Source organism: Grammomys surdaster, unplaced genomic scaffold, assembly GCF_004785775.1.
Source record: "Grammomys surdaster isolate TR1022 unplaced genomic scaffold, NIH_TR_1.0 252, whole genome shotgun sequence".
In the NCBI taxonomy this organism is placed as follows: Eukaryota; Metazoa; Chordata; class Mammalia; order Rodentia; family Muridae; genus Grammomys; species Grammomys surdaster.
Genome location: NW_021604693.1, coordinates 421,398 through 443,475, shown reverse-complemented (window position 1 = coordinate 443,475; position 22,078 = coordinate 421,398). Strand labels below are relative to the sequence as shown.

General features: G+C 38.7%; 1 pseudogene; it reads left to right on the top strand.

Moving 5' to 3' along the window:
- The window catches only part of LOC114627353, an 82,044-nt pseudogene that overhangs the window by 3,324 nt on the left and 56,642 nt on the right, over positions 1-22,078 (top strand).

The window sequence follows — 22,078 nt, the reverse complement described above, 5'->3', positions numbered from 1 at the left end:
TCTTCTGTTGTGAATTCTCTGTTTAGCTCTGTACCCCATTTTCAATTGGGTTATTTGGTGTTTTGGAGGTTGACTTCTTGAATTCTCTATATATTTTGGATATTAGCCCTGTGTTGGATGTAGGATTAGTGAAGATTTTTCCCCAATCTGTAGATTTACAATTTGTCCTATTGACAGTACCTTTTGACTTACAGAAGTGTTTTAGTTTCATGACATCCCATTTATCAATGATTAATTTTAGAACCTGAACAATTGGTGTTCTGTTTGGGAAATTTTCCCCTCTGCCAATGAGTTTGAGGCTCTTTCTCACTTTCTCTTCTATTAGAAGGAAGGTGGGGCTCAGGGATGGGGGATAGGTCCCATGTCAGCTCCTCTGTATGGTTGTCCTAGCAAGTGTGTGTACTTGGGCAAGATTCTCACCTGTGTCTTTGTTTACTGTGGACCTCCTGGGAGGCTTTCAAGCTGAAGTGGGCATGTATCTGGCTGATGCTCAACTTTTTAAATTTTTTAGTTTGTTTTGTGTGTGTGTGTGTGTGTGTGTGTGTGCGCGCGCGCGTGCATGTACATGTACCATGGCATATTCTATCTCCAAGTCACCAAAGTGGCCAAGTAATACTGTATTTCAATGTTTCACATGCATGGAGCCTTGAAATGGTGGAGAAACTACATGCCTGCATATAACTTATCACTATCAGTGTAGAATCATGAGTCAGTGTGACATCTGTAAATGAAGCTCTAGATGAGGGTACATTAAGAACAAATGTGTTCAAAAAAAGTATTCCTCCAGTTTTCATGAAGATTTTCTTGTTTCTGAAGTAGTATAAGATTTCTTGCTCTCACCCTTGAGTTTTAGAATATTCACAGAGTCATTCTCATCTGAGTATTGTTATATTTCTAGAGTTGATGAGTGTGAATCAAGAATATTCATTTTGTGCACTCTTGGTGTTATCAATTTCTATCAGACATCTCACAAAGAATTTCCCTCTACTCATCTGATATCATTCTTTTTAAATTACAATTCTTATTTTACAAATCTACTTCACCATTTAATATTTATTTTAAGACTCATAGTTAACAGCTCTTAGCATCGAAAGATATAACATATGTATATGATAGGAGACACTGATTATTTAAAAATGATCTATTATGTTTCCTTGGGAGGAATACAACACATACTAATATGCTCACCCCATAAAGCAAACCCATGACAGACCAAACAATGATCGCATCAACGCCCAATTAGGTGATTCTGTGAGTTTGCTGAGATTACTACTAGCAGTAGAGATGAGGGATTATTTACAGAAGAAAAAAAGACTCGAAGCATTACTAAATTCACACATCAGTATGGGTGCTTTTCATGAAAGCTAAAGCACTGGAACTCTACACAACATTCAGGTATTCAACGTGTCTCAGATACCTTCTCTTGGAGCTCAGCTGTCCTAGTTGCTTAATTCTTTTATGAAGCTTAAAAGGGAAACAGGTGACTCTTGTAATTTTTAGCTTTCCAGGACATCTGAAGTTTATTTAACCTCCTAAGACTCATGAGACTCTCAATTTCTCTCATTAGAGCAGGGATAGCTTAATTCACAGAAAAATTTTTATAAAAAGAACCCCAAAGAACTAAAAATTGTATATTTAACTCTCAGGAACAATGAAATCATTAAAATATTACTTTGTTCCTCTTCTTGCAGGAAATCATGATAAGTCTGCCCTATCTGCCTGGCCAAGTAATGTTGTTCCTCAGGGACAGAATGTGACTCTTACTTGTGACTCTCATAATGAATCTAACATATTCAAGTTGTACAAAGAAGATGGGTTTCCTGTCCCTCAGTTACATGAGACAACATTCCAGAAGAGCCAGGTCATTGGTCCCATGACCTCAGAATAGTCAGGTACCTACAAATGCCTTCATCATCAATACCCTAATAAATTGTCAACACATAGTGAGCCTCTGAAGATCATAATTTCAGGTCAGAACCCATATTTGGAGTATCACTTCATGCACCCAAGTCTCCCAAACATAGAATTTCCAGAAAGAGTTTTAATCAGTTTCATCATTATAGAGGAATGTTCTACAAAGGAAATTGGATACTGTGCTGGGCATAATGTGATACCAATGGACATGCACTTTTTTGTATGCAAGAATTCCTGAGTTTAAAATAACTCAAGGAAAAAATTGGGCTTTGAAGTGGATGTTTGATACCAGAGAAGGGATAAAAAATTTGACATCAGGATGGGAGACTATCCTAAATTAGCCTGGGTCTGTAGAATTACAAGTGTTAATATAATAAAAATAATTAATAAAACAGTTGTTAGCAAAAAAAAAGCATTAGGTGGAGACAGTCTATTAATAATTGCAGTGAAAAGAGGCTCCAAGTGCCAAGGAATGAATGAGGCCTCTAGAAGACGAACAGCAAAAAGAATGAATAATTTCTAGTGATTTTTCTAGTGATTTGAACAGTAGCATATCCTTGCAGAAACCAGATTTATGCCATTTTGGCTTGTTGCAAAATTCTGATCTCTAGAACACTTGTATTCTTTTTAAGAATTGTATTTGTGACATTTTTCTGCAGGTGAATGGAAATTAATAGGAGAATCTATGACAAGGGTATATTAAAAACTGGAGAAGAGATATCTAGAAAGTAATAGGTCAGGATGCTGACTCACAGAAGTTTGGAGGGGACAACACTCGTGAATATCAATCAGGAATGCATTATATAAATTTGTATAATAGAGACAATCAGAAGTATTTCCCTGTTAATTACCTTCACTACTAAATCCCTTGTTATTCCAAGTATTATACTTGATCAAAAGTAGCACAAAATGACTCATAAAAGAGCCTGGTATTAAGCTTGCCATGTTTCCTGCACTTCCCAAACTTGGAAAGAGACAATAGGCTATGGTAGAATGGTTCAGAAGACACATATTCACAAGAAGCCAATGGGAAAAATATTGTGCTGCTGATAAAGCCAAAGAATTCAGAAGTGGATATAGAAACATGGAGGAGTCTGTGTACAAAGTTGACATAAACACAGAAAAGCACACAGGGCCACTGACAGGAAAAGCAGGCTAAGAAAGGGAGGACTATAGATTTCCTAGGACACAGAAAATGTGATCAGGTCCATGCAATTTCTTTATTTCTAAAAATCTATATGAAGCCTTTCCTCTTGGCTCTACAAACTACCCTGGTAAATTAAGGAGGGACTGTGACCCTGGAGTGTCATTCAGAGATTATGTTTGATACCTATATTTTGATTTCACACAGAATAGGAATAATGAAAAACTCTGCCCAGCTTTCTGAAGAACCTCATGTTAGTGGGTCACATGTCAGCTAGTCAATAGGTCCCATGACACCTGATCTTGTTGGGACATACACATGCTATGGTGTTTACTGTCACTCCCCTTATGAATGGTCAGACTCCAGTGACCCCATTGACATCAAGATCACAGGTAAGAGAGTGTACACATGCTCATCACCCTTTTGTGATGCATGACAGGAATTCTGTAGTGTGGAAGCTTTCAGGAAGATAACTGTGGGAAATTAAGAGAAAAGCAGCCTTAGTGAGCATTTTACTGGTGTAGATGATGAAGACAGATATAGAAGAACAAACAATTGGTCATTCTGTAAAATACAAATACAGGGAGGTGCAAAGGAGTCAGAAGTAGAGATGAATAGTAAGGGACAATTTGATAAGCATCATGTGAACCAGAGAGAATGAAGTCTTACTAGCATTCAAATACATAGGTAGTTCATAATTTTTTTGGCTTCTACCTATGTAAGAAATCTGCCAGAAGAACCAGAAATATCATATATATTACCTGAGTTTAATTGTTTAGTGTGGGCTCATTCTTAATGAGTCTTTAAGCCTTTGCACAAATAAAACCTAAATCATTTTCTGTTTAGTTTGACAGTTCTCTCTTTTATTGTGATCCATTATTCATTGATCCCAGAAAACCATAGCCCTGAGTGACTTAATAGAGCACCAATCACTGTGTATTATATACACATTCAGTTCATGTCCTAAAACTATTCAGATATTGTAGAATGGCTAAAATGAATCCAACAAATTGTGCCTAGGAATATGTACACACTTGCAACATGTGAGAGGAGGGTTAGAGAAAGAGGGAGAGAGGGAGAGAAAGAGAGAGAGAGAGAGAGAGAGAGAGAGAGAGAGAGAGAGAGAGAGAGAGAGTCAGAGACAAAAATAGCTGACAAATAGAAATCATAGGATGTGTAGGAAGAGAAAACCTACAAAAGTCAAAAGCCTGGATGGAAGATTTGAAAGTGTAAATGGAGAAATGATGGCAGATGTTGGATATTTCAAAACAGATCTATAGAGGCAGATCACATTGAGGAAATAATATACTAAGAGAAACAAGAGAGGGACAATTTTCATGGCCACTGTACAAGGGAAGCAAACATATTCATGAGATATTATGTGCTTCTTCAAGAAAGATTAACATAGATATGTAAAAGGAGACAAGACAGAAAATGAATAAAGTCAGGTTCTAGATTTTTAATACACATTAAATGATGAAGTTATAGGTAATGAAATTATGGAGTAACTTTGAAAGGGTGAAAGTTTAACACAGAGGAATAGAAAAGGAGGTAGAATGTATATGACATTGAAGAAGAAATAAGGGGGAAGGAAAGGACCAGCAAAGGGGTCACCAGGTGGGAAGAAAATGAACAAAATGAACTTTTAAAGGAAGTCATGATAAAAATCATTAATTTACATGCTAATTAAAATAACCTTATTAAAATGTGGTGCAGAGCTAAACAAAGAATTCTCAAATGAGGAATCTCAAATGGCCAAGAAGTACCTAAAGAAGTGTTCAATTTCCTTAGTCATCAGGGAAATGCAAATCAAAACAACCCTGAGATTCTACTTCACACCAGAGTAGCTAAGATCAAAAAAAAAAAATCAGGCAACAGGAGATGCTGGTGAGGATGTGGAGAAAGAGGAACACTCTTCTATTGCTGGTGGGATTGCAAGCTGGTAAAACCACTTTGGAAAACAATCTGGCAGTTCTTCAGAAAATTGGAAATAGTTCAACATGAAGACTCGGCTATACCACTGCTGGGCATATACCTAAATGATGCTCCAACATATAACGAGGACGAGTACTTCACTATCTATGTTCATAGCAGCCTTTTTTAATAATAGCTAGAAGCTGGAAACAACCCAGATGTCCCTCAACTCAAGAATGAATACAGAAACTGTGGTTTATTTAAACAATGGCGTACTACTCATTGTCATTTATGTGGAATAGACAAGGCTCACTGAAAACCTTCAAGTTGCCTTCTTCAAAACACATGTATTATGTGTCAGTTGATGGAATAATTCCTATCACAGAGCAGGTCCTGGGTATGACCTCAGAATCAAAAAGCAGAAACAAACATTGATGAATTTCCATATATTGAACCATCTCTGCATCCCTGGAGTGAAGCCTACTTGATCACGGTGGATGATCATTTTGATGTGTTCTTAGATTCAATTTGTGAAAATTTTATTGAGTAATTTTGAATCAATATTCATAAGGGAAATTGTTCTGTAGTTCTCTTTCTTTGATGGGTCTTTTTGTGGTTTAGGCATCAATGTAACTGTAGCTTCATAGAATGAATTGCATAGTGTTTTTTTCTGTTTCTATTTTGTGGAATAGTTTGAAGAGTATTGGATAATTTGAAGACATTCTTTGAAGATCTGATAGAATTCTACATTAAAACTATCTGGCCTTAGACTCATTTTGGTAAGAAAACCTAATGATTGCATCTATTTCCTTTAGGGTTATGGGGCTGTTTAGATGGTTTATCTGATTCTAACTTTGATACCTGGTAGCTGTCGAGAAAAACATCAATTTCATCTAGATTTTCTAGTTTTGTTGAGTATGGACTTTTGTAGTAGAATCTGATGACTTTGAATTTCCTTGATTTCTGTTGTTTTATCTCCCTTTTCATTCCTGATTTTGTTAATTTGGATATACTGTCACTGTGTCCTCTGGTTAGTCTGGCTAAGAATTTGTCTATCTTGTTGATTTTCTCAAAGAACCAGCTCCTAGTTTTGTTGATTCTATGTATAGTTCTTTTTGTTTCTACTTGGCTGATTTCAGCCCTGAGTTTGATTATTTCATGACGTCTCTTGTGTATATTTGCTTTGTTTCGTTCTAGAGACTTCAGATGAGCTGTTAAGCTGCTAGTGTATGCTCTATTCAGTTTCTTCTTGAAGGCACTCAGAGCTATGAGATTTCCTCTTAGCACTGCCTTCATTGTGTCCCATAAATTTGGGTAGGTTGTGCCTTTATTTGCACTGAATTCTAAAACATCTTTAACTGCCTTTTTACTTTTTTCTTGATCAAGTTATCATTGAGTAGACAGTTGTTCAGCTTCCACATGTATGTGGGCTTTCCATTGTTTTTGTTGTTATTGAAGACCAGCCTTATTCTGTGGTGGTCCAATAGAACACATAGGACTACTTCAATGTTCTTATATCTGTTGAGGTTTGTTTTGCATCTGAGTATATGGTTGATTTTTGGGATAGTACCATGAGGAGCTGAGAAGACCTCTTCTGTTTTATGGAAATGTTCTGTAAAATATCTGTTAAATCCATTTGGTTCATAATTTCTTTTCATTTCAATATGTCTCTGTTTAGTTTCTGTTTCCATGATCTGTCCATTGCTGAGAGTGGGGTGTTGAAATCCCCCACTATTATTGTATGAGGTTCAATATGCATTTTGAGCTTTACTACAGTTTCTTTTACAAATGTGGGTGTCTTTGCATTTGGGGCTAGATGTTCAGAATTGAGAATTCATTCTGGTGAATTTTTCCTTTGATAAGCATGTAGTGACCTTCCACATTTTTTTGATAACTTTTGATTGAAAGTACATTTTGTTGAATATTAGGATGGCTACTCCAGCTTGTTTCTTGGAACCATTTGCTTGGAAATATTTTCCCATTCTTTTACTTTGAGAGAATGTCTGTCTTTGACTGTGAGGCATGTTTCTTGTACCCAGTAAATTGCTGGATACTTTTTTTGTATCCAGTCTGTTAGCCTATGTCTTTTTATTGGGGAATTGAGTCCATTAATGTTGAGAGATGTTAGGGACCAATGATCATTGCTTCTTTATTTTTGTTGTTACAGTGGAACTAGGTTGGTGTGTTTCCCTTTTTTGGGTTAATTGTGAAAAGATTAATTTCTTGTTTTTCTTGGGTGTAGTTTCCTTCCTTCTGTTGAACTTTCCTTCTATTATTCTCTGTAGGGCTGGATTAGTAGAAAGATATTCTTTAAATTTGGTTTTGTCTTGGAAAACTTTGCTTTCTCCATCTACGGTAATTGAGAGTTTTGCTAGGTATAGTAGCCTGGACTGGCATTTTTGATCTCTTAGGGTGTGTATGACATCTGCCCAGACTCTTCTGTCTTTTATACTTGCTGGTGAGAAATCTGGTGTAATTCTGATAGACTTTCTTTATATGTTACCTCACCTTTGCCCCTTACTGCTCTCAATATTCTTTCTTTGTTCTGTGCATTTGATGTTTTTTCTTTTTTTTTTTTTTAATTTTTTTTTTATTGGATGTTTTATTTACATTTCATATGTTGTCCCCTTACCCCATCCCCCACCCACCCAGGAACCCCCAATCCCCTCACACCTCCTCCTTCTTCTTTGTGGATGTAACCTCTATCTACCCCCCCACTCCCACCTCCCCACCCTCAAAACTCCCACCCCCTGGGGCGTCCAGCCTTCATGAGGTCAAGGATCTCATCTTCCACCTGTGCCCAGCAGGGCCCTCCACTCTTATATATTCAGCTAAGGCCCTGGATCCCTCCATAAGTGCTCCCAGGCTGGTGGTTTAGACCCTGGGAGCTGTAGTTGGTTGGTATTGTTGCTCTCCTCATGGGGCCACAAATCCTTTCAGCTCCTTCAGTCTTCACTCTAACTCCTCCATTGAGAACCCCATGATCACTTCAATGGCTAGTTGTGAGCATCTGCCTCTGAATATGTCAGACTCTTGAAGACCTCTGAGGAGACATCCATATCAGGCTCTTATCAGCATGCACTTCCTGACTTCCACATCAGCATCTACCTTTGGTGACTGCACATGGGATGGATACTCAGGTGGAAAGGTCTTCAGACGGCCCCTCCTTCAGTTTTTGTCCCTCGCTTTGTCTCCATATTTGCTCCCTTGAGTATTTTGTTGCTCCTTCTAAGAAGGACCGAATCACCCCCACTTGGTCTTCATTCTTTATGGACTTCACGTGGCCTGTGAGTTGCATCTTGGGCATTTTAAGGTTCTGGGCTAATATCCAATAATCAGTGAGTGAATACCATGTGTGTTCTTTTGTGATTGGCTTACCTCACTCAGTATGATAATTTCTAGTTCCATCCATTTACCTAGGAACCTCTCGAATTCATTGTTTTTAATAGCTGAGTAATACTCCATTGTGTAAATATACCACATTTTTTTAATCCATTCCTCAGTTGAAGGACATCTGGGTTCTTTCCAGCTCCTGGCTATTATAAATAAGGCTGCTATGAACATAGTTGAGCATATGTCCTTGTTATATGTTCGAGCACCTTCTGGGTATATGCCTAGGAGTGGTATAGTTGGATCCTCGGGTAATGCTATGTCCAATTTTCTGAGGAACCGCCACACTGATTTCCAAAGTGGTTGCACCATCTTGCAGTCCCACCAACAATGGAGGAGTGTTCCTCTTTCTCCACACCCTCGCCAGCATCTACTATCACCTGAGTTTTTAATCTTAGCCATTCTGACTGGTGTGAGATGGAATCTCAGGGTTGATGTTTTAATTATTATATGACGAGAGGAATTTCTTTTTTGGTTCCATCTGTTTGGTGTTCTGTAGGCTTCTTGTATGTTTATGGACATTTCTTTCTTTAGGTTAGGAAACTTTTCTTCTATAATTTTGTTGAAAATGCTCACTGGCCTTTTGAGTTTGGAATCTTCACCCTCTTCTATACCTATTATTGTCAGATTGGGTCTTTTCATTGTGTGTTAGATTTCGTGAATGTTTTCAGATCGGACTTTTTTGCTTTTTTTCTTTATTTTCCTTGACTGCTGTGTCTATGTCTTGTATTTTATCTTCTACCTCTGAGATTTTCTTCTATCTCTTGTATTCTGCTGGTGATGCTTGCATCTGTGACTCCTGTTCTGTTTCCTAGGTTGTCCATCTCCAGGGCTGTCTCCCTTTGAGTTTTCTTTAATGATCCTACTTCATTTTTAGATCCTGTACAGCTTTGTTCAATTCCTTCACCTTTTGTTTACATTCTCCTGTATTTAAGGGATTTATATGTTTCCTCTTTAATGGCTTCTACTTGTTTATTTGTGTTCTTCTGCATTTTTTAAGGAGGTTATTTATTTCCTTCTTAAAGTCCTCTATCATCTTCATGAAATGAGAATTTAGATCTGAATCTAAATTAAGGATGTGTTTTGGTATCCAGGACTTGCTGTGGTGGGAGCACTGGGTTCTGATGTTGACAAGTCAAATAGATTTCTGTTGCTTATGTTCTTATGCTTGCCTCTCACCATCTGGTTATCTCTGGTGTTATCTAGTCTCCCTATCTCTAACTGGAGTCTATCCTTCCTGTGATCCTGTGATCCTGTGTACTTGAGCTTGGAAGCCAAGCTGCCACTGGTGTGCGTGCTGTGTGGGATCAGGTCTCTGCAAACAATGGGCACAGGTGGGAGCTGGAAGGCTCCCTGGTATCCAGCTGGGTGGGAATCAGCTTCCCATGTTTGCAGGGGTCCTAGTATATCAAGTCTCTGAGACCTCACCTGTGAAGCTGGATGTGTCTGAATACTTGGGAGGTCAAGCTGCAACTGGAGTGTGTACTGTGAGGGATCAGGTCCAGCACAGTTCCCTGCTCCTGGCTGGCCAGCATAAATGAGAGATGGAAAGCATTCAAATACTTTTTGTGTTTCAAATATGTTTACACTAAATGCTGCTCATTTTCACCATTCCCCAGTTTCCTCTTTCATCCTCTTGGTCTCTTGCTAAAAATCACTCTTCTGATTCTTACTTTAGTGGGTTTTTTGACCTATCAAATCTAATCAGAGTTTTTTGAACAGGCGAAGGAGTTTATTTAATGATATCTGGGTAAACTACAGCATTAAAGAAAATTACATCTCCTACATAGAACCCATTAACTGCCCATAGATCTGCATTGAGATTTTAAAACTACTGCTAAGATTTCTTATGATTAAAATTGCTGAGAAATTTTATTCCTTATGCTAACAGCCAATTGATCAATCATTTAGATGACATTGATGAAGTATTAACACATACATGACATTACTTTTGTCTTGTATATACAAGGTTAAATAAACACTAAATGATGGTAATAATAAAAGTTGACATGAATATAGAATAGTGGTCACCAGAGTCTGGGAAGTATGAGGGAGTTGGGACAGGTGGAGGTTGAATAATGGGCACATTTATAACAATGCTAGTTATCTTGAGCACAGAAGGATTACTACAGTTTCCAATAATCTACTATATATTTTATGAATAAACAAGGGAGAGTAATTTGAAGATGCTAAAGGAATGTTGTCCTCTAACCTCTAAAACTATGCATACTGTGGTATTTTCATATAGAGAGGTAGAAATATTAATTAATCTGGTATGATCAGTACATGTGGTGTACACTGAAAATTTGTGCAGTTATGATCCAAAGTACAGTACATAGTATGGCCTGTGATCCAAGGTACAATGTTATAGAAAAGGATATCAGGTGATGTGTGGAAGCGAAAATGAAAGTAACTGCCAAGGAGATGTGTCAAGGAGAGAATGGAGCACAGCGGGGAGAAGGACCCATAAGAAAAAAGGCTGAGAGTTAAAAAATTGAAAAAATGGTGGATATGCTCTTTGAAGGCAAGACTGTGTGAAGAAGAAACAAGACAGACACTCTAGAGGAGTAGATACTATACAGGAAGGGGAAGGTGGGAGAGAGCTCAGAACACTGCAGGACTCACCTAAGACAGATCTGAGAAGGGTCTGTGGGAGATACAGAGAACTGTATCTTAAGCATACAAATGACTCAGGCTATTGTCTTTAGAAGGAGTCTGTAGAGATAAGAGATGGTTAGATGAGGAGGTCATAAGCAATAGACCAAAACAGGAGTTAATAGTGTCAGAGTATGCAGAACTTAACACTGTCAGTGCTCCCTTGAGTTTAAGTTGGTACTTTCCAATTCATTATTACTTAGGGTTCAACATTGTGTGCATGGGTGTACAACAGAGATAGATTAGGTGACATCCATTAAACAAGTGAAATAAATAAACTTGGCTTTGGAGAAAAAAGGAATCAACACTCAGAAGGATGTTAGAAAAAGACAACTCATCACATTCTGTTATGAATATTCCATACAACAGAAGCCTTTGTGACACATGCAGCTAGCAGAGGGCAAGGCTGTATCTCCAGAAGTTCTGGGGTCTCCTGAGTGAGGTAACACTGAAGGAAACAAAAGACACTAGAGTGGGCAATAAAAGGCGAATTTTCCTGAGATTCAGACTATATTTCCATTATTCTACTCCAGAGCTGTTGTGAGCAGTACCTAACTAAGATGATATAGAAAATGGAAATTACAGAGCACTTACTTTCTTGTGTCCAAATTGTCTGGCCTAGCCAGACCACTGGAAGAGAGCCACTGGTGAAAATTTAACCCTCTAGTGTCCAAAGTCTGGTACAGATTGCCCTGCATAAGGAGTTATGGAGTAAATATATGTATTTGTGTATATACATACATGTCTATCTATCATCTACAAATTATTTACTTAACTGTTATTTATAGTAATTTAATCATCTATCATCTATTACTCATCTAGCATGTATCATACATATGTATGATCTACTGATCATCTCTCTCCTTCTGTGTACCCATATAGCTACTATCTATTTATTGTTACTCTTTTATCTATTATATTCGATATGCCAGTCAGTTTCAATCACTTATTTATCACTTATCTTTCTTCTATACATGATCTATTTTTGTCTGTTTGTGTATCACTTTTTACATAGCTTTAGCTTTCATATGTATGTCTGTGTAGTCATAAGAATGGGTTTTTCCAAAATAACCACAGTATTTAGGGTCATCCTTACCTTTTCAGTCACTTATTCTCACTTCCCATAATGTCTATCAGTCGCCATTGAACCTTAACAGGAGATCATGGGTTGAATGGAGGTAATCAAGCTCCATGACTCTAATTCTAGCAGAGACCCAGTTATATCCACCTCAGCAGAATTCTAAGGAAATTAAACTATCCTTGGCTGCCACCAAAATTATAGGCTTTGAATTAGGAAAGGGTCTAGCTTTTGTGAGAAACTATCCTTTCTGCTAACCCCTTTTCATTTCAGTACTCACCAAGACACAGGAAAGTTACATTCTATGAGTCCATGATAATGATACAGCTTCAGCTCCATTAGCTTCCAATCTGTGCATTCACAGACATCAGATACTTGTGAGACAGACAAAACACCAGGATATGTGTGGTCTGAGTTCCTGATCACTGAATTTCAACATCTTTTGCTCCATAGGCAAAAGGAACATTGTTTTCTTGAAATATATAGTTATGAATTGTTCTTGGATGGACTCTTAGAAGACACACAGAATCGTTTCTTTTATATTCCAGATATGAAAGGAGGATTTTCCTCAAAGCAAGGTCCTAATGATGCTGAAATTTCTCTCTCCACATTAAATTTCTTTTATATTTTCTTCCTGACAGGTTTTATTATACATCTCAGTTTATCCCAGAATGCACTTATGTGACACAGATTGGACTCAGTGTTCCTTTTCCTTCAGCTTGCCAAATGCTGGGAATACAGTGTGCACTGCCACACTTGTCTTTAGCCATTTATATGTCTATTTATAAGGAGGAAATGTTGATTTGCTTTCTAGTTTTATCATTGTTGGTGAGTCACTAGAAAAAGAGCATTGGCCACTTTGCATCTATAGTTAAAAAGCAGAGATCAAGAAATACATACTTCAGATGGCCCCTCCTTCAGTTTCTGTCCCACACTTTGTCTCCATGTTTGCTCCCTTGAGTATTTTATTACTTCTTCTAAGAAGGACCCATGCATCCACACTTGTTCTTCGTTCTTCATGAGCTTCATGTGGTCTGTGAATTGAATCTTGGGTACTGTGAGCTTATGGGCTAATGTGCAATTATCAGTGAGTACATACCATGAGTGTTCTTTTGTGATAGGGTTACCACACTCAGGATGATATTTTCTAGTTCCATCCATTTATATAAGAATTTCTTGAATTCATTGTTTTTCATAGCTAAGTAATACTCCATTATGTGAATGTACCATATTTTTTGTATCTATTCCTCTGTTGAAGGGCATCTGGAGTCTTTCCATCTTCTGGCGATTATAAATAAGGCTGCTATGAACATAGTGGAGCATTTGTCCTTGTTATATGTTGGAGCATCTTCTAGGTCCCATGTGCAGTCACCAAAAGTAGATGCTGATGTGGATGTCAGGAAGTGCATGCTGAAAGGAGCCTGATATAGCTGTCTCCTTAAAAGTCTGCCAGAGTCTGACATATTCAGAGGAGGATGCTCACAGCTAACCATTGAAATTATCAAGGGGTTCCCAATGGAGGGGTTAGAGAGAAGGAGCTGAAGGAACTGAAAGGGTTTGCAGCCCCATGAGGAGAGCAACAATACCAACCAACCAAAGCTGCTAGGGTCTAAACCACCAGCCTGGGAGCACATAGGGAGAGACCCATGGCTCCAGCTGTATATGTAGGGGAGGATGGCCTTGTCGGACATAGGTGGGAGAGGAGATCCTTGGTCTCATGAGGGCTGGATGCCAAGTGTGGGGGAATTTGAGGGTAGGGAGGTGGGAATGAGGGGGGGGGGGGGGGCACCTCCCCAAAGAAGCAGGAGGAAGGAAGATGGGTTAGGGTTTCCTGGATTGGGGGGGGGGAATGAGGTAAGGGGATAACATCTGAAATGTAAATAAAATATCCAATAATAATAATAATAATAATAATAATAAAAGAAATACATGCTTCTACTCAGTTTGCTTTCTTCACTCCAGAACAGTACAGGATATTCTGACTACAGAACTATGACATTCCCTAAATGAGGTGCAGGTCTTCTCACACAATCAAACTAAACAGGAAAAAATTCCACCAGATATGGCCATGAACTCTCAGTGATTTAAAAATCTCTCTCTCTCTCTCTCTCTCTCTCACACACACACACACACACACACACACACACACACACACATACACTGTGACAAATTTGATAATCATAATGCAACCAAATACTTTGTATGCTAACCTTAAAAGTTAATAAAATACCTGAGGACCCAGCTATACCACTCCGGGGCATATATCCAGAAGATGCTCCAACATTTAACAAGGACACATGATCCAGTGTGCTCATAGAAACCTTACTTATAATTGCCAGAAGCTGGAGAGAAACCAGATGTCCTTTAACAGAGGAATGGATACAGAAAATGTGATACATTTGCACAATGCATCACTACTCAACTATTGAAAACAATGAATTCATGAAATTCTTAGTCAAATGGATGGAACTAGAAAATATCATCCTGAGTGAGGTAGGCCAATCACAAAAGACCACACATGGTATGTACTCACTGATAAGGGGATGTTAGCCCAAATGCTTGGAATACCCAAGATACAATTCACAGACCACATGAAGCTCAAGAAGAAGGAAGACCAAAGTTTGGGTGCTTCAGTCCTTCTTAGAAAGGGGGACAAAATACTCATGGGAGAAAATATGGAGAAATGTGTGGAGCAGAGACTGAAGGAAATGTCATCAAAGAACTTCCCCACCTAGAGATCCATGCCATATACAGTCACCAAACTGAGACACTATTGTGGATGCCAAGAAGTGCATGCTAACAGGAGATGGATATAGCTGTCTCCTGAGAGGCTTGGCCAGAACCTGACAAATACAAAGATGGATGCTTGCAACCAACCATAGGACTGAGCACAGGGTCCCCAATTGAGTCCCCTAGGTAGGAGTTAGAGAAAGGGCTGAAGGCACTGAAGGAGTTGGCAACCCCATAGAAAGAACAATATTATCATTCAACCAGACCCCCCAAAGTTCCTAGGGACTAAACCACAAATCAAAGAGTATACATGGCATGACGCATGGATCCAGCCACATATGTAGCAGAGCACTGTAGGGTATCAATGGGAGGAGAGGACTTTGGTCCTGTGAAGGCTCGATGCCCCAATGTACTGGAATTCAAGGGCAGGGAGGTGGATGTAGGTGGCTGGGTGAGAAACAGAGGAGGTGGGATAGGATAGGTTGGTTTTAGGAGGACCAGAAAAGGGAATAACATTTGAAATATAAATAAAGAAAATATCAAATAAAAATATTAAAATGTAAAAACATAATTTTAAATTTAGCTTTCAAATATAAAAACATGCATGTATTTATCTTTCTGAATTTGTTTTATTTTGCTAAATGTAATAAATTCAAGTTGTATCCATTTTTTTGCAAATGTTCTATTTTATTTTTATATGTTACTGCTGAAAAATTTATGTCACTTGGATTAAAGAGGCTTCAAATATAATTGTACCTTTATAATACTCACTGTTCATGCGATATGGGAAGATCACAAGTTGAAGTCTACCTAGCAAGCACCTGTTTCAAAACAGCAAACAGACAGACAAATATGCATCTCATCATCTATGCAGGAAAATGAGAAAGAGAACATTTGGAGTGGTGTAATAGTTGAGTTGTTTTGTCAGCTTGATGTAAGCTATAGTCATTTGGGAAGTGAGACTCTCAACTGAGAAAAATCCATCCATATCATTAGCCTATAGACAAGTCTGCTGGGCATTTTCTTGATTCATAACTGATTTGAGAAAGCCTTGCCCACTTCAGGTGGTCCCACTCCTGGGCAAGCCACCCTAAGTTTTATAAGAGAGTAGGCTGAGAAAGTCATGAAGAGCAGGCAATAATGTGGTGAACCTCCATGGTGTTTGTTTCAGTTACTGCTTCTAGGTTCCTGCCTTGGCTTCCCTCAATGGACAGTGACCTGGAATATGTAAGACAAAAAAGAAAACTTTTCCCTGCAGTTGCTTTTTGTCATTGAATTTTATCATAGGAACAGAAAACACATCAAATATTGGTAGTGTGTATATAAATTTGTGACTCTTTCTTTTGAGATAGAAGAAAACATCTTTGATCCCACATAGTATGCCAATGACACATCAAATAAAGGATTCCGCTAGGTCTATTTGCTAAACTAATGAATTTATTAGGTTTGATTGTTGGAGCATGGGTAACTCAAAGGTGTCTGTACACCAGCAGCCCATGCCATCATGGGTGACGATGCTCCTGCACCCCTACAGCTACATGCATGAGTTTCTGACAGCTTGGATAACTGTGAGGTCTCTTCTCCTCAGGTATTGTTATTACTTTTAGAACCTTAGTCAGCCCCCTTGGCAATCTTTTATGTTTCAAGATCCGTTTGAGACTTGTGAGATTTTGTTTATTTCCTGAGACATAATGAGTTCTCTTCCATATGGCAATGTTTCAGGTCAGAAGAACTGAATCCAAGAGCATAGTAATAGAAACATATGAGAAGAAGGAGACGTCACATCTTAGAAAATTGGTCTCAATGGAGAAGTCAACCTCTAAATATTTTATTGGATATTTTATTTATTTACATTTCAAATGTCATCCCATGTCCTAGTTTCCCTTCCACAAACCCCCACCTCATCCTCCCTTCCTCTGCTTCTATGAGAGTGCTACCCCACCCGCCCACCCACTCCCACCTCACTGCCCTGGCATTCCCCTATATTGGGGCATTGAACCAAAGGACCAAAGGCCTCCTCTCCCACTGATGACAGATATGGCCATCCTCTGCTACATATGCATCAATATGTAGATGCTCCTGGTGAGAGAAGATTTGACAAACAACATTTGGGGTACACAGAACAATATATGACAAAAATCAATGTTAAGATTTGATTTCTTAAATGATATCAGCAGTGCTTCAAAGTCAAGATAGGACAATTGTGTGTTGATAAGATCAAAATACTTTACATGCAATAAGAAATTATCACTAGAGATTTAATTTGCATAACATTATTTTAGTAATATTTACTAAAAAGAAATGATCCTCTTGTTAATATGAAATTGTGAGATACTCAACATGATTATGGGTTGAAATCGGTCTAGAATTTATACCTGGTTAGGTTGTAGTGGTCTGCATGAGTCAAATGAAATATAAAACCACAGACTAAGCAATTGAGTTTTACTTCTGTCCAGTAAGCAGTGAGGACCATAAAATTAGTAAGTAAAGGGAAAACACATCTGAAACTATATTGGAATAATGAATGATGGTCCCCAAATCAGAAACCTCTTTCATCATTACTGCATCTCTTACTTTTTGCTGGAGAAAATGATGTGGTCTTCATGAAAGATTTCCTTAGAACTTTGAGGCAATCTTTAATCTCAGTTCATCATTTCATGTCTCCAAAGAACACACTGGTATCAGTGGAGAATCCCTCAAGCATCTGGGAATCAGGTGTGATCAAATTCTGTGAATGTCACCTACATTTCTTCTCTTAAAGAGTTTTAGAAAGTGGTAAATGTTAGGTGATATATGCCCATATTCTGGCAGAGTATGAAGGAATGTAGACTGTTTGGAAGAGGGCAGATTCAGGAGGACCTACTTATCTGCTCAGTAAACTTTTGGTCTATGAGGCTATAATTTTAGAGGACAGACATAATTAAAAGGCTTAGGAAAGCACTTCTGGACTTTTCAAATCCAATGTATTAGAAAGAGATAACTACAGGAAAGTGTCTTCTTGACACAGAAAGGTAGTCATGTACACAAACTTGACAAGCAGTGGTGACTGCATGCCCATGACTAGAACAAACTCAGGCCAGACAAAATTCTATCATTTTTTTAAAATGGAGGTAAACATGGGGTCCAGTCCTAGCCAAGGAGCTATAGACAATTGATAGCTGCAGGGAGAGGGCATGTTAGTTTTAGGACTGTTGCTACTAGTAAGCTGTTCATGCTCCAGCAGAAGGCCACACATCTGTGAATGTGGGGACATCAAAAATTGAACTGAATGGATTAAAACTGATAACAGAGTTGGGTGAGTAGATCCAGGGCTTGTTGTGGCGGGGAGTGAATATGACCAAGGCACATTGCTTATAAGTCTCAATGAACTAAGACAAATAAAATAAAAAGAAAACAAGTATCAAGATGGAAGATCTCACCTGTAATTCCTGTAATAAGTGTAAGATTGCTTTGCTAGGGTCACAACACCTATGAACCACAAACTGTCTTCCCTGCAAGATATTCTGGGACCATCCATGGTGGCTCAGAGGTTGTGGGATTAGCCAAGCAATGACTGTTATAACTTGTGGCTCAAGTCACTAGAGGGAGCCCATGCCTCACACTGCTTGGATATCCAGAATCCTGAAGATAGATGGCTCAGAGACGGAGGGTAGAACTAAGCAAGACTGAAAAAGAAAGTCAGTGAAATGATCCCTTATGATATTCTGCTCTAAGTATAGACAAGTGCCTAGCCCAATCGCCACCAGAGAGGCTTCTTCCAACAGCTAACAGGAGCAGATACAGAGACACACAGTCAAACATTAGGTAAAGCTCAGAGAACTCAAGATGGAGAGGAAGGACTGTAGAAGACGTAAGGGTGGAGGCACCAGAAGAAGAGACCCACAATCAACTTAGCAGGGCTGATAGGACTATACAGAGCCTGATGTGGTAACCATGGTGCTTTAGTAGGTCTGGGCTAGGTCCTTAGCATACATACTTTGGTTATTTAGCTTGGTGTTTTTGCTGGACTTCTAATAGTGGGGATGTGTCTATCTCTGACTCTTTTGAATGCTCATGGAACCCGTTTCCTCCTACTGGTTGCTTCATTCTCCAGGCTTGATATGAGGGTTTATGCGTAGTCTTATTGCATCTTGTTAAGCTGGGTTTGGTTCATACCACTGGGAAAAATGCACTTTTCTGAAGGGAAACAAGGGAGCAGTGGATCTAGGGGAGTGGTGAGGCATGCATGATCTAAGAGGCGTGGTGGTAGGGGGTTATTGTCTTAGAGAGAAATAAAAAGAAAAAAATAAGATGTGCCATACATGAAATGAATGGAGTTAAGGAAGACCCTTCCAGAACACCCTGGACCCTGTTACTATCTGCACTAAAGAATGCATTGTGCTTTAGTTAGATATCCCTGTGAGTTCAGAGTATAAAGTCCAAGATGAACCACCCTTCATCTTCCATGAGGTATTGTTTTGGAGAGGAAGGCACTGATGACACTCCTTTGTCATTCAAAAGCTTTCCTGACCCTTTGCAGATGGGAACACTGTGAATCCTCAGTATTTATCTCTTATAGCTTACTTGCATATAATTGTTATTTCATGTGACTTGTGCATGAGTGCTTCACTTCATCAGATTATGTCACTGACAGAAAATGGTAGGACACGAAGAGCAGGTGCTATATTCAATGTCTTCATCTAAGATTTCTACCAGTTCTCACTTCATCTACATCGACAACAACCCTTAAGCAAACAATAAATGCTCCCAAGGGAAAGGGGGAGTCAAGACCATTCCCTCACAGGTGGTGTTTCTGTATTATCTTACCTTTTGATTGCTTCCTTCCTTTTTCAGGCCCCATCACCTCCTGTCCAGAAGGAACAGAGCTAGAATGAACATGTCCCTGTTCATGGGAAGGGAGTAAATTTTCCTCTGCTGTTCGCTTGCAGGAGTCTCAGGTAGAGAAATTGGAGATGAGTAGTCAGTACAAGTCCCATGCTTTACTAAACAACTCCTGATGTTACAGATTAGGAGAATCAGACAGCAAAAACAGATGAGACTAAGTCTATGGAGCTGTGAGAAAGCTAAGCCAACATATGAACCCAAGAGTTTTGATCCCTAAGTTTTCACAGTAGAGGAGTTGTTTACTTGCTGGTTTGGGGGTCTGATTCTGTGTATTAAGGGCAATTTTCTGATGAATTAACTAGAGAAATGGACAGAAGAAGGAAGGGGAGTTTGTCAGTGATGCTATCTGTCTTCCTCTGATGGAGTGTCCCTTGAGAAGGTCAGTGACCATCACCTACTTCACTACTTGGTTCTGAGCGTTTCGTGTTTTAGGATGCCTGTATGTGATTTGAGTAGAGGAGGTGACTCTGCTCTTGGATTTCAAGATGTGAAAAGACAATAGGAATATTGTGAAGAGGACGATGTGAGTAGACATCTGTTCTGCTCCATCCCTAGCCTGCCAAATTTATCTCTAATGAGTCTGTCCTGACCCCCTTCTCTATCTTGCTGGACACATAGATGTCATATTATGGCTGGCCATGAAAAGTAACGATTCTTTTGGAGGCTTTGTGTATTATGTAAACTGATACCCATTATTAAACTCCATCTCTTATAAAAAATATTGTAATTGAAATGTAATCATAATGCTTACCTGTCCTGGATCCCCCCAAGCTACCCCTTCTCCAACATTCTTCGTACCCCCTACTCTTAAGATGATATGTATATACAAAACACACACACACACACACATATATATATATATATATATATCCATACAAAAAAATATATGTATGGATGCTTATACACAAACACATATAACAATAATAACCAAGGAAAAGAGGTTTTCAAGTCGTGTGTGTCTGTGTGTGTGTCTGTGTCTGTGTGTGTTTCTGTGTCTGTGTCTGTGTCTGTGTCTGTGTCTGTGTCTGTGTCTGTGTCTGTGTCTGTGTCTGTGTCTGTGTGTGTGTACGTACTTTCAGTGCAGACCACTTTGCATTGCCCTACTAACAAGGCATAGTCTCTGTTTTCAACAGTTATTCTTCACAGTAGCTGGCTATGATACTTTGTCCTGATCATCTGTATGATGATTCTCAAATATGGCTTTAGGATTTTATTAATCACAGGGCATGAGATGTACATGAGGCTTTCTTTTCTTTGGCAGGAAGGTACAATGGGTCACATGGGAAGAGTCTCATCTATAGTTTCCAGCCTGAATCACAGGACCAAGAAAGATATTGTCCTGAAATATCTCACTGTGGCTCTGCACTGCAGGCAGCCATGTGCCTGAGACACCCCTTCCCTAGAACATGTCAAACTGAGGTCAGAGAAGCAGGATATGGTTCTTTTCACTCCTGCTGCCAATCATGTGACCATTCTATGCATAAAGAGAAAGAAAAAGAGGCAGAGACAGTGAAGGGGGCATTTCTTATGAGTGTTCATTTACTCCTTAGTGTTCTTTCTCCTTGATTTCATTTCTGTGATCTTCTTCCTCTCTCTCTCTCTCTCTCTCTCTCTCTCTCTCTCTCTCTCTCTCACTCTCTCCCTCTCTATCTCCTCATTTCAAATTTCATCTCCTTTTCTTTTTGTCTCCCTCTTTTTCTTTCTACATTATCTTGCTGAGAATCTAACCCCACACTTTTACCCATATATTTTACCCAAATATTGGCATTTTTGACAGTTTCTGTCACTATTTATATTCATTCTGTTTGTCTTTTTTAATGGGGGATTTTTAAAATGTATGTCAGTTTTACATAACAACTGATTTTTTTAAAGAAATGTTCATAAGTTTACATTGTCAATTCTTAGATTTGTTTTCTAAACAGTTTTTAAGTTCTGAAAGTAAAATATAATTACATCATTTCATAGACTCTTTTTAAAGGTGTTACACATATAATCATGATTATTATATATTCATTATTCTCTTTTATCCTCCAAATTCCATTAATACCACTCATTTTCCGAGTTAATCTTCTTTCTATTTTTATTTATTTTTCTGTTTTACAGCAAATCAACAGGTTTTATTATTTACTTATAAATTTGGGTTTTTTTGTCTTTTCTCTTCCTTTTTTTTATTTTTTTTTAATTGGATGTTTTATTTACATTTCCTATGTTGTCCCCTTACCCCATCCCCCAACCACCCAGGAACCCCCAATCCCCTCACCCCTCCTCCTTCTTCTCTGTGGATGTAACCTCTATCTACCCCCCCACTCCCACCTCCCCACCCTCAAAATTCCCACCCCCTGGGGCATCCAGCCTTCATGAGGTCAAGG